We start from the raw sequence: 9,264 nt of genomic DNA on the forward strand, positions 1-9,264 counted from the left end.
ATGGGCCCTAGATTAGGCATTTCCAAATTAAACAGATAGGATCTGGGTAGTTTGTATTACAAATATATGAATGAGGAATTCATGCCAGAAAATAGGATTTCATACTGTTTACTCTTCATACGATAATCTAATTGGGGGTTTTTTCACACTAGGGCCACAATCCTGAAGAAGCCATTAGGCTGTTCTATTGTGGCCTCAATATACTATAAACTAGATGTAAGAAGCAAACCCGTTTGTGTCTACAATACATTGTGGTTGGTTGAACATTCATTTTAGAGGGAGAGAAGAAAACACATCTAATTTTATTTTAATATATGTACTGATACAATATAAATACATGAAATTGCATTGTAATTATGGTGCAAGTGGTAAAGATGTTTCGATTGATAATTGATGCCTACTGCATTTATAGTAATTACATGAAAATGGGGGAAAATGAGGTGTAGGGGCAAATATAATTAAAAGTCGATATTCCTGAGTGTTTTCTTTCATCGCTCTACAACATAAATTGCATTTTATAGCTGCTAAAAGCTCAGTAGAAAAGTTATCATCATTCACTCAATTCTAGCACTCCAAACTACTAGGTCTAACTTCAAGGGACTATATAGGATATAGGCATAGAAATAAGATAATTTCAGATGGAGACAAAAGGGCGGGTGAAACAACCAATAGAAGCTGCTCTTTTCCTACTTCGGGCTAAGAGTTTGAATGCTAACGCTTCTTTGTAAGGTTGTTTTGTTTTTTCCAAAGATTGCATTCAGGTGGCTAAAGAAGTGTATTTGTTCAACAAATGCTTCATGTGTTACAGGGGGCTGTCCCATCAACTCCAAGGGGTCAATAACAACTTCTTTGGGAAGCGCTGCTCCACACCCAAGGAGAGACTGGAGGCACCACATAAATAACTCTAAAATAACTCGAAACAATTGAAAACTCCAAACCAACTTGGCTTGCTCTAATAACAAAGCCAAACCTTCTAGTCTTTGGAGGGGAGGAGGAAGTGGGTTATTGTAACTACTATCTATGTAACTCAGAATAAACCAACTTTACTTATAAGTAAAATTCCAAATACAAGGAGCTTTGGTCTGATGCTTGGGGACAGGCATTGAGTGAGGTTGGGGGGCAGGAGTTGTGGCTGGGTGAATATATGGGCTGTTCAAAATTTTAATTAAAAACACACACACCTGGTTGTATAAAAAGGAAAGTAAATGTTTTTCTTCCTTTTGAGCTACTTTGTATGTGGAGCTGGCTGAATTCAGCTGCCAGTTTTTCAAGAGCCCTACCTGTTCTCCTGGCTCTTTGGAATGAAAAAGTGCCAAAAAAGCTGCAACAGGTTCACAGTGAATGCAAAACATACTTGTAGCATGTATATTGAACTTCTGCTTTTTCCCTAGTGCATCCTTTGCATACTTGGCTGATTTTGTGATGTGTGAAAGCACAATTACTGATGATTTCATTGTTGGCTGCAGAAGCCCTCTAAGAAAATAGATGAGGAGCTAAATATGAATTACCTACCAACTTTGATCATTTCACCACCTTCTGTGCCACCCATAAAACCAATAACATAAAGTCACATTGCTGTGATTTCAGACTCTGCAGAGCACATCCAGCCCCTTTTCTACAAAGCAGATCTGCAGGCTTTTCAAAAGCATTTGCAAGCATCTGTGCTTCTGATGCTGAAAGATATGTAGTGAAAATGGAAGGAAAATGTACCCAAAAGAATGAAATAGCTATGATCATCTTGATTCAAATAAAATGGCACCACAGAGCTCCCTACCCTCCTGGAGTGCGCTGAATTTTAAATTCAAAGGCAAATAATCTGCCCTGCAATAAAGCTCAGGCATCTCAAAATAGCCTAGTTTGCGCACTGAAAATCAACAAATGCTTTACATGACAATATTGCTTGCCTGGAAGACACCAGTCCCCATAATACCTTAAACTCCTGCACGCCCATGTATCAAAAAGAAGGGGAGCAAAGGGTTAATTAAATGTTCAGATTTTTTGATCGCTGTGCTATATCCAGATTCCAATGTTCCTCCCTGTGTTTGTTCCTTCTGAGGTTGGCAACGGTCATGGTGCAATCACAGTTGATCTTTATTTCAATCCGTCTAATATTCAGAAGCAGATCAGGCCACTGTGACAATTTCAGAGAAGAAGAAGAAAAAACCACCCTAGAAATGTTCAACCATATCCTATGCAGAAATTGAGTTAGCCAGTAATTTTTCCTGAGGTCTGTGCTGCTCATCTGCCAGGAGGTCTGAAGGGGCATCTGATTCCAGGCTCAACTATTAGGCCAAAAGAGATCTTCTGCAGAAGCATTTGCCAACCTGGTGCTCTTCAGAAATCGCTGGGATGACATCTACAACATCTGGAGGGCACCAGGCTGGTGAAGGCTGTATTGCAGCATGTAGGAGAGAAATTACCTCCCTATTCAAGCAGCTAGGGCAATCTTAGACATTAAAACAAACCTTTCCTTCTTTATTTACCACTACTGATGAAGTGGCCAAAGGTTGCTTCCCCACCTCTCACAATGCAAACACCTTTCAGGCAACAGCAAAGTAGCTACTACAGTCCTACCTCATGTTACAGATGCTTCAGGTTCATGCTTTTGGGTTACGGACTGCGGGAAACCCGGAAGTACCGGAATGGGTTACTTCTGGGTTTCGCCACTCGCACATGTGCAGAAGCGCCAAATCGTGCCGGCGCCAGCGCAGAGGCGGCGCTTCAGGATGCAAAAGCTGTGGGTTGCAGGTGTCCTCCATCACAGATTATGTCTGCAACCCAGGGTTCCACTGTACTACATTATTATTGTTGTTGTTGTTATTATTGTTATTATTATTATTATTATCTGCCCACCTGACTAGGTTGCCCCAACCACTCTAGGCGGCTCCCAACAAAATATTACAAACACAATAAAACATCAACCATTCAAAACTTCCCTAAACAGGGCTGCCTTTCATATGTCTGTTAAAAGTCAAATAGTTGTTTATTTGTTTGACATCTGCTGAGAGTGCACTCCACAGGGTGGGCACCACTACCAAGAAAGTCCTCTGCCTAGTTCCCTGTAGCTTCACACCTCGCAGTGAGGGAATTGCCAGAAGGCCTTTGGAACTGGATCTCAGTACCCAGGCTGGACAACAGAGGTGGAGACGTTCCTTCAGGTATACAGAAGAAAATTGCTGGATCAAACCAAAGTTTTGCCTAGTCCAGCATCCATTTCCCCAGAGTGACCAAGCATGTGCCCATGGGAAGCCCACAAGCACTGTAGTCCACTGTTGCTGTTGTTGACCAGTGACTGATATATAAAGACATGACACCCATGATCCTGGAAGTAGTGTATAGCTATCATATCTAGAAGCCATCAATTGCTACACCCTTCATGAATTTGTCTAATTCAATTTTATAGCTCTATAAGTTGGTGTAGAGCTGTTTCTTGAGACATTACTGGGGGTAAATGGCTTCCTCTACTGGTCAAAAGAATTCACTTCTAGGAGCCACCATATTTTGGGTGGGTGGGTAGATCAGCCATGTGACATTAAGAAGAGCCAAAAGTATAGCCAATAAACACTCCAGTTAGTAAATATCTTTAAATGAAAAAGTATCTCTTTCTTTTTTGTTAGCTGCACTACTCTAGTAGAATGGGACTTGAGGTAATAATCAGAATATAATTCCCAGGCCAGTGCTATACAGGTCAGACCAGATGATCATGTCTCTTTCTGGCTTTAAAAATCTATGAGCCTGTGAATGTAGAAGCTATTATCTACCCAGTCACACAGATATAATTCCCAACATTATAAACGATTTTTACTGAGGAATGGAATTGATCCAACAGCTTCAGGTTATATCACCACTCTTTCTCAGAAGATGGCTTAGAGATCTCAACCTCTGTCCAGAAATCTTCAACAGGTTTTCTTTCTTTTAAAACACAAATTTGCTATACTGTTCCCTTTTCCCCTACCCACACTTTCCTTTTAAACCATGTATATTTTTGCAGTCCTGTTATGCTATTGCTACTTGGTCAAGCAGTTCATGGTCAATCAGCTTTTATCTTCCAAATGCTCGACCACATATTACATTACACTGTTCCTCCTGTCTTTTCATTCTGTCCATAGTTTTATTTTATAGTCATTGACATTTCTGGACATTTTTGTCTTTAAACCTCTCATATGAACCTCTCTGGTCACAATCTTCCCTGGTCCAATAAGTTCAGCTGCTGGTGTTTATTTTAGCCTGCCATTTACAGATAAGTATAAAGCTTCCTTTGAGTAACCCTATACTATTTTTTAAAATTAGCCATATGCCGTCCCTTTCCTCCATTTCCATATTCTTCCTCTGTCTCATTCTACACACATTGTATTTTATCTCATTTAATAGTGTCAAGACTTTTCACAGTAGGGTTTACATTTGGATTTGGCACAAAACAGACAATTCCTACGGCAACCCATAATTCCAATCCATTAGGTTAATGCACTGCAGCTGCTGTGAACAGTGGGCATGCCATCTTTGGTATAATGAATCTTGGTATGGCACAGAATATAATACTAAATAAATTGAAAAATGGCTCTGCACTGAACTGTGAGGAGAGTTATTTTGTTTTCTTCCCTAGGAAAATCTGGTACCTAAACAGCCAGCAGATTTTGCTTATATTTTTAATAATTGATTATTAAATCATTACATTATTATTCAAACAGAACATGTCAAAATTGCAGCTACCCAGTCTAAAATGCACACATTATTTGCTTAATTCAAGCTTTTACATTTTATAATGTAATTATTATGATTACTCACTGCGACAGAGATCAAAGATCATCTATAAACTTGACAAGACCGAAACTTCACGGTTCCTAATGTTTGAAGAGCCATGGAAGAAGGAAAGTTAAATTACATGGATAAATATAATGTTCAGGCATGCATTTTCTGAGCCTAATTCTCTGAGCCCATATATACTAGGGCATCCATGGAGATAAGAGTAATAGGGATTGCAGCCTTGATCTTGGCTGTAGTTGATAGGTCCATGTCATCTGGTCACCCACCAGAATTCATCAAAGAGCTTGTGTGTTGGTTTTAATCCAATGCTGTTGTTGCATGCTATTTTCACTCCTATAGCATGCTATATAGTGCCATGTTGCTATTGTTTTGAACCAATGTTATCGTGATGGTCTTGGATCTGATCTGCAAGGACTCATGTCCTCAAGACAGCATCTGGCGTGTGTATACATATTTCCTTGCTCAATGCATGAGTACAATAGCCCTGCCCCATGGTCATTTCCCTGCAACTGAATGCTTCTGATCCTGGAAGCAGTACGTAACCATCATGACTAGTAATCATTGGTGACCTGATACTCCATGGATTTGTCTAATTCCCCTGTAAAGCCATCCACGTTGGTATTTATCGCCATATCTTGTGCTATCACCAGCAGCTGCTGGGGAATGATGAAGAAGAAGAAGAAGAAGAAGAAGAAGAGGAGGAGTTTGGATTTGATATCCCGCCTTTCACTCCCCTTCAGGAGTCTCAAAGCGGCTAACAATCTCCTTTCCCTTCCTCCCCCACAACAAACACTCTGTGAGGTGAGTGGGGCTGAGAGACTTCAAAGAAGTGTGACTGGCCCAAGGTCACCCAGCAGCTGCATGTGGAGGAGCGGAGACGCGAACCCGGTTGCCCAGATTACGTGACTACCGCTCCTAACCACTACACCACACTGGCTCATAACTTTTCCCCAGGGTTTTCCTAGGGTCAGGTTAGGGAAAATGGCAATCAATTGGTCTTCCTAACTTCCTTCCCAGCCTAAAATGCTCATGGTCTTGTTCAAAGTTCAGTGCACAGAACAGTCATGTTCACTCCAGCACAGCCAAATAGTTCCCATTCCTTTCCCTAAACATTACAGGAAGAAGAAGGGTGGCAAAACTGGGTTGGGGTTTGTTTTGCTACAAAGCCAAATAGGTGGTAGTAAGCAGACCTCTGATACCACCTGAGACCTTTATTTCTGTTCCACTGGAATAGGTTAAGCATGATCTTGTGCCTCATTAGGATATCAGAATATGACTCAGGGTTCCAAAAATCTCTCAGAAAACCCTTGTTGCTTTATGGTAAACGAAGAAATGAATGTAGCTTGTGGAAACAACCTGGAATTCCACAGAAATATGCCAAGAGTGTTCACTGTTTATACATTCGTAAAAAGCACTTTGACAAAGGGTCACACATGGGCTTGTGCAGGCTTTCCTTCAGAGTCCCTTCTTGCTGTCTGAAAGAAGCATTCTGTTGTGGCCAATAGAATAGGTTGTAGTGCGAGCTTGGTTCTGGGTGTGTGTGTACATATACACAGTTTCGCTGATTTGTTCAACAAGTCCCAACAGGTTGACTGTTCCTGTATTTTATTAATCTTGATCATTCTAGATAGGTCTCCAGCATCTGCTAATTCCAGTACAATATTTAGTTCATTGTCTTCAATAAATGATGCATAGTATTTGATTACATTTGGATGGTTCAATTGCTTAAGAAGATCTATTTCTTTGATGCAATCAGCACGGGCTTTGGCATCCATTAAATCAAATATCTGCACTTTTTTTAAAGCTACTGGCACACCGTCCAACAAACACGTGGCTCTGTAAACTTCACTAAACTGTCCACGGCCAATCTTCTTTTCTATTCGGAAGTTTGCTAAAGTATTGTAGCCCATGTCAGGTCGTAAGGCTTTCTGTGGCTGAAATTGAGGAACAGGAGGGCCTGGCATGCCTTGAGATTGCTCATCCATTGTTTCAAATCACAACACTTTCAAGTGACCTCAGAAGGCTGGGCAGGCGTCGGTTTCAGTTATTTTTTAAATCTCCCTCAGGTGGGGACGCGGCAATACGTGGGAGGGGAGGGTGAGGGTTTTGTGTGGAGAAGGAGCGCAGCCCTCAGCCTCCCTCTTTTCCCCCCTCCTCCTCCTCCTCGCTCTCTCACTCGCTCTTCCGTCTCCTGGTGCCGCCGCTGTCAAGGCTGTAAACATCCCGGCATCCCCGAGGACAAGAAGGCGGGGCCGGGCGCACCGCCTACCGGCCCTGCCTCCTTCCCAACCGCCGGCCGGCCGCCTGGCTCATGCATGAGAATGACATGCACCTGACCTTCTGTTACCTGTATCACTCTTGCTAACCAGAAAGTAGAGGGAGGCAAGGTCAGTGTGGTGCAAACACACCAGCGGAAGCACTGGATTGGTGCATTCGTCCCATACCAAACTTGCCATTGCTTCACTCCTCCCATTAACCCAGAGGTTCCCAGACTTGGGATGTGGGCAACAGAAGGTCAGGTGAGTCCTGCTGCCCTACTAATCACTACTGGCTATCAGTCATATTAGACAGTCCCTCTTTGCTTTGCTTTCCCTTAAACCAGGCACAGGCAAACTTGGCCCTCCAGATGTTTTGGGACTACAACTCCCATCATCCCTAGCTAACAGGACCAATGGTCAGGGATGATGGGAGTTGTAGTCCCAAAACATCTGGAGGGCCAAGTTTGCCTGTGCCTGCCTTAAACACTAATAAAATCAGCAACTAACTATATAATAGCCTCAAAAAAGAAGCAACAGGAGAAGCTCCAGCACTATGGTCAGTGATACACTACCAATCTTTAATAAATAAATTTTCTAGAAAAGTCTTTATAGACGTATTTAATCAAATTGTAACATTACTGCATGTATTGAATCTCTAATTACATTGTATCATTAAGTTAATTTGGTTTGTACTTCAATTATTGAAATTCATGATTTATCTTTATGAAATTAAAATGATCAAACATGCCTGATATAGCCACTTTTAGAAATAGATTAAGTCATTTTCTTCCATTATGCAATTATATTACCACTACATTTCATTTTAATTATTTTGAACTGCAAATAAAAATGATTTTACCATAAGTTGATAGAGGCTAGAAAGCACTAAAAGTATGTCAAGCAATATTTAGGATTCCTCCTCGACTCCTTGAAGTAGTTAAATATTGTTTTAAAAATAGGCTGATAAAATTCCATTTCAAGGCAATCTGTGACAAAACACTTTTTTGCTTGGGGAAAACTTTAAAAGAAATCTTCAGCTGTGTTTTATACTGTAAAATAATTTAGATAATTACTCCATTGTAGCATGATATAACATACACTCAGAAGATTCCATTTGTTGTTTGAACTTTTTTTTTCTTCACTGAAAAAGACACAAGATTATATTTATGGAAATACATAATTGTAATTATCATTCATCACTAAAACAAATATCCAGAACACATTATTGTATTGGTTTGTGAAAGCTGTCTCCCTCAGTTTGTTTCTTAAAAGATCTATATTGAGAATTATAAAACAGTCTAACAGACAATTGTCTATGGGTTGACTGTAGGCTGAAGGCTTAGAACAGACTCACTGAAATCAATGGGACTTAAGTTAGTGAGGATGGGAACTTAAGTTTCAGTGGGTCTACTTTAAGTATGGTTGACTCTGGATCCAGTGATAAGTTATTACAGATGAGCTTCCCTGATAGTCAGGTTGTTCACCACCTCATTTTTCTCCTGAACCGCAGAGCTGCAGGGGAGATGCTCAGGATAACCTAGGATGTTTCTTAGTTCATTTGGGGCAAAGGTGAGTCTTAACAGGACTGGTCAACACCCTGCATAAATTGAGTATGTACCCAAAAACATTCTTAGATCTTCTGCATTGACTGCACATATTCTCACCGACTTGCCTGAATCTATCTAGCTATCTATTTCTCCAAATTTGCAGACCACCTTTCATTCCATCTACATGATCCCATAGTGATTACCAACAATACGTTAAAGTGCAACAAGCAAATAATATAAGCAGGTGTTAAAAGCAGGGCTTTTTCTGCTGGAACTCACTGGAACTCAGTTCCGGCACCTCTCAGGTGGGCACCATTGCCATTACAAGAAAACAAGGGAAGCGTTCATGGTGAGTTCCAGCACCTCTTTTTCTAGGGAAAAAAAATAGCACTGGTTAAAAGCAATACATTTAATAAAACATTAAAACCACTGAGGGCTACTAAGTTGTGAAAAGAAAGTAAGATAGGAATGATTGCTGCCTTGTTCTAATGATGTTTCTCTATGTGTGGTTTGAGGAAGGAGTCAGGGATATTCTCTTTTTCTTTAGTATGCAGTTAGCACCCAGAATGCAGGCAGAGAGTTGCATGCAAGGATATCTCTTCACCCAACTGAAGAACAGCTGGTTAGTTCTGAGTTGAGGAAGCTATGGTGATAGAGTAAGCTGTTGACCCGCCTACATTCAAATATTTGTTTAT

At 40.8% G+C, this 9,264-nt stretch overlaps 1 long non-coding RNA gene across 1 annotated transcript; it reads right to left on the minus strand.

Annotated features, from left to right (window-relative positions):
- Positions 1-6,060: 6,060 nt before the first annotated feature.
- Positions 6,061-7,061, minus strand: LOC144327505 (uncharacterized). Its single transcript, XR_013392575.1, has 2 exons — positions 6,779-7,061; positions 6,061-6,692 (listed from the first exon to the last, which is right to left on the minus strand). It is a non-coding gene; the product is annotated as an uncharacterized LOC144327505 (long non-coding RNA).
- Positions 7,062-9,264: the final 2,203 nt, after the last annotated feature.

Source organism: Podarcis muralis, chromosome 4, assembly GCF_964188315.1.
Source record: "Podarcis muralis chromosome 4, rPodMur119.hap1.1, whole genome shotgun sequence".
Classification (NCBI taxonomy): domain Eukaryota; kingdom Metazoa; phylum Chordata; class Lepidosauria; order Squamata; family Lacertidae; genus Podarcis; species Podarcis muralis.